At 42.4% G+C, this 4,384-nt stretch overlaps 1 protein-coding gene across 1 annotated transcript in view; it reads left to right on the top strand.

Moving 5' to 3' along the window:
- LOC106526099 (formin-2) overlaps nt 1–4,384 on the top strand; it is a 72,632-nt gene that overhangs the window by 1,172 nt on the left and 67,076 nt on the right. The window lies entirely within an intron of this gene.

Below are 4,384 nucleotides of genomic sequence, written 5' to 3'. Positions count from 1 at the left end.
CGGAGGGTCTGTGGGTCTCCAGAAAACACCGGAGGGTCTGTGGGTCTCCAGAAAACACTGGAGGGTCCGGGCAAGACGTCACAGAAGTCAGTCCAACAGTGAGTCAGGTGATATGAAATGTTTGTTAAAGCAGTTTGAGACCTCAGTTGTTCTTCCATGAAGCAGCTCTGTTGTCCTCCATCCATATTTTCAGTTCCAGGCTGAGTCATTTCTACCTTCTCCTCTCTGTCAACGCTCTCTGGTTTCATTTAAAAGAGTCGATCATCAGATATTGTCCAACATTAACCTTCAGGGTGGGTATAGCTCGCTAGCAGCCTTGCACCGAGGACCTACCCACGTCATCATTTACCCAGAATGCTTTGCGTGTAAATAAAATGGCTCCGTTCGTGTTAAAATATATTTCTAAAAATGTACAAAACTAACCAACAGTATTTTTACAGTCTTTATTTTACAGTTAAATATATGTTTACCAAATAAAGTCTAATGTTACAACTAATCGGGATCCCTTTAAAACCAACTTTTACATTTAAGACTTTTTAAAGGTCTTAATTTGAAATATATTAATTTATTAGTTTTTAAGGACCAGCAGACACCCTGGCATTACAGAACCAAAACAGGTTTGAGGTTTGGGGTTGGGACTGTTTCGTGTTGGGGCAGCTCAAGCTGGCTGTCTCGTTTGGATCATGTGGGATTTTTCTGGTCCTCTATCAGGATGGGATTGGGGCTGTTGTCTGGGCCTGGGTCATTCTTGGGATGCCCGGCCCTCATCCAGACCAACGAGTGAGTGGTTCTGCTGCTGTTGAGGTTTGGCTGTCTGCTCCTCTCCACCCAGAATGAGGGAAACTACCTCCTGGGTCCGGATGCAGGCTGCCCCCTGCGAGGGGTTGGTTTGTGTCCTAGACCTGGAGGTGTAGAGTGCGTATGGGGAGTGAGTGTGGCGTCCATTTTGTGTGTTTACATTAAATGAGCAGTTGCGAGGGTGGGGATGTTTAACTATGTCTGTGTGTGCCTGGAAAACTGTCAGGCTCCTTTCCTTGATCCCCTCCACGCTGATGGTGGTGCTTCACTCCAGTCACACTCCCCTCTGGTGGGTGGTCCTCTTCCCATCGGTGCATAGGTGGCTCTTGGTGTCTGGGGCTGGGTGCTCACGTATGAGCCAGCTCGGCCTGGTGGGGCTTGGTTCCTCTGGCCCTGTCAGGCCTTGGCTGGGAGTGGGGGTGCATCCTTGGGTCCATGGCCGGATCTGCTACAGTGTAGCAGGTGCTGGCAGAGCCAATGGGCTCGTCGCTGCTGGCCCCAGGGTCTTCTGCATTGTCATTGCTAAGGGGGTTCCCCCAGTTCCCTCCTCTGCTCCACTCTGGGGGTGGGGGTGGTTGCTCCTGCTGTGGCACCCCTGGGGGCTCCACACTGGGGTCCCTCTCGGTGCCTTTGGCTCTGGTCTTCCTCATGTCTGCCTCAGGTCTTAGGGGTTGGATCTGTAGGTCTCCACAGTCACTATTAAACATTTCAATGGAGAAACCTTATACTGCTGGTGCTCTGGATCCGGATCTGAAAGATACGATAGCTGGTAAGTATTTGTAGATGTCTGGTTGAGGTTTCAGGATTTTGCAGGTGAATATTGAATCTTACAGTTTCCAGGTGGAGGCTTTGCTCAGAGGAGAGGTTCAAGTTCTTCAGGTAAGTGTTCTTGGTTTTCAGGGAAGGATTTGACCAGCAGGCAGAAGGATCAAACAGATAAGTGTTTACCATGAATGAGGTGAGAGGCAGACAGGCAGCAGGCTGATCAACGAATCAAGTGAGTGAGCTCTAACAAGGTTCCACAGGCAGATGGCAGAGATCTTCAGGTAAGTTTTTCCAAACAGATTTTAAACACACAACAGATCAACGTGTAAGTTTAATTCAAGCAGAACACTACTGAGCGGCCAGGAGTAGTACAGAGGGAATTGGATATGTAAGGCTCCAGCAAAGACCTTCTTCTTCTTTTGAATTTTATTGGCAGCTGGCAACCAACTTAAGTTGCATTTACCGCCACCTACCAGACTGGAGTGTGGTCATCAGTGATCTCAGAGGGAATTTAACACACCTCAATGATGAGTATGATGTGCAAATTCACATCCTAACATATTCATTAAATAAATGTATGAGCAAGTACCGGCGTACACACGCTTACATATATACATTTTCTAAATACAGTTAATTAACCCAATATTTTTTAAAAACCTAAACAAGTGATTTCTAAACATAGTTTGCTTTATTTCCAAAAAGATAAATCATAGACAGTCCTACATTCTTTCTGCTTAATAATGACTTTAAAAGCTGACATTCCTGTGAGTATTTATCACATTCTAACAAGACATGCTTCACTGTTTCCATCTGATTACAATAATTGCAAGCCCCATTCTCATGCTTTCCTATTCTAAAGAGAGAACCATTAAGCCCAGAATGTCCAATTCTAAGTCGAGTCATAATTCCTTCCTCTTTCCACCTTCCACTCAAACAATTATTACCTTCCATAATCTTTTGAATTGCATATAGTTGTCTTCCATTATCATGGTTGTCCCATTGCTCCTGCCAAATCTTAATAATTTCTTTTTGAATAATACAGATTTCCCCCCACTTTTACTCAAAGGAATATTTAAATTAACAATTTCTAATTTCAAGGCCTGCTTAGCTAGAATATCTACTTCTTCATTTCCTTCTACACCTGCGTGAGCAGGAATCCAGACATATCGAACAAAACATTTGTTATGTAGATGAACTAATAATTGGTATACTATACTTAATGATAAATCTAATCTACAAGATTTATCAAAATTTATACTTAATAATGCCACTTGTCTATCTGATGCTATTATAAATTTACTTTCTTCCCTAATATCATTATCAAGCAACCACTCTAATGCTAATATAATGGCTGATAATTCAACTGTAAAAACAGCTAAATGATCAGTTGCTCTCTTCTAAATCACGACTTTATGGTGTGGGATACTCACTGCTGCCCCAGTTCTACCACTATTTGGATCTTTAGATCCATCCGTACATATAACTATGTTGTCTTTATATCTTTCAAAATATCTATTAACAACAACCCATAGTGGAGTCTTTCATTTTTTAAGAATTCACCCCAATTGAAGATCAACTTCTGGAGATACAAATAACCATGGTGGAATTGCAGATTGAGGGATTGTTTAACTATACTGGAGTATAGTGAAACCAAGGTTTTTAGCCTTTATGCCAGCAAAGACCTGTAGGGGTAATTTAAACGTTAGAATTCTGAAATAGATAATTTGTGAATATATTTAAATCAAAACCAGAACATCTCATCAAGACACAAAAAAATTGAGATTAGCTAATGTTGGCACGTTCTCCACGGGCCATTTATTTACACATTAAAATGTATTTACACATATGGCAAGCAATGAATGAATGATGACATGTTGAACCAGGTAAACTGAGAGAGTTTGTTATCACAAGTGAATGGACAAACAGACAAAACAACAAACAAACAAACGTGTAAACAAAATAAACACTGAGAAATGGGTTGAGGCTCTGAGGGAGGTAAGCTGTTTAGCTGTGGTTGTTTTAACTAAGGGTTCCTAGCTAAATTAAGGTCGAGAAAAACGTTTAGTTTACCAACTCTCCTACAAAGATAAAAATCAAATATACGTCTGAGCACTTGTGTGTTTCACCAAGACATAGTGGTCACCTTTTTCCTTTGTGTTCTGCCGTGTGGGTACCAGGAGGTTGAAGTCAGCTGTGGAAGACCATCTCTGGAGCTTGTTCTCCAGACAGGCTCTTCATGCGAACTGGGTGTCAGGCGGTCTTGCCTGGTAGACTCGACTGGTCCCGTGGTCAGAAAAGGAGTTTCTCTCTCTCTCTGGTGACTTGGGAGTCTGGCTCTTCACAAGTGGCTTCAAGACCCTCAATTTGATCTTCACTTTGTAGGAAAAACGGACTAAAACGATGTATGAATTACCATTAGCTTATTTGACTCCTTTAAAAATCAAAACTCAAGGGCTGAGTCGAAGTGGGATGAATGAGCTATTATGGGTCAAATGGTGGAGTTGCCCCTCCCACCCTTCCCATACTGATCAGTACAGGGAAGGCCTGGCAAGAGGGGACGGCTGCTTCTGGTTTTAGCTGCACTCTCGTCTGTGTTCTCTTCTTCTTCTCCTTCCTTTCTCTTCTGTGTACCAACTTTAAGACCTCTGTTATGGGCGGAGTCAAGGTTTTAGTTAGCCAATTGAAAAACTTTGGTAAAGTTTTTAACAAATCAAATGTTTGGAGGGAAAAACATTTTCTTCAGGACAAAGAATGGGAGTGTTTTAGTCTAATTATCTTGCATCTAATTAAAGGGAGAGGCATCTGCTTTACCTCAGTAAAA

The sequence above is a fragment of the Austrofundulus limnaeus genome, unplaced genomic scaffold, assembly GCF_001266775.1.
Source record: "Austrofundulus limnaeus strain Quisiro unplaced genomic scaffold, Austrofundulus_limnaeus-1.0 Scaffold259, whole genome shotgun sequence".
NCBI classification, from domain to species: Eukaryota; Metazoa; Chordata; class Actinopteri; order Cyprinodontiformes; family Rivulidae; genus Austrofundulus; species Austrofundulus limnaeus.
Note: the sequence above shows the minus strand (reverse complement) of the source record. Positions and strands in the feature narration are given on the sequence as shown.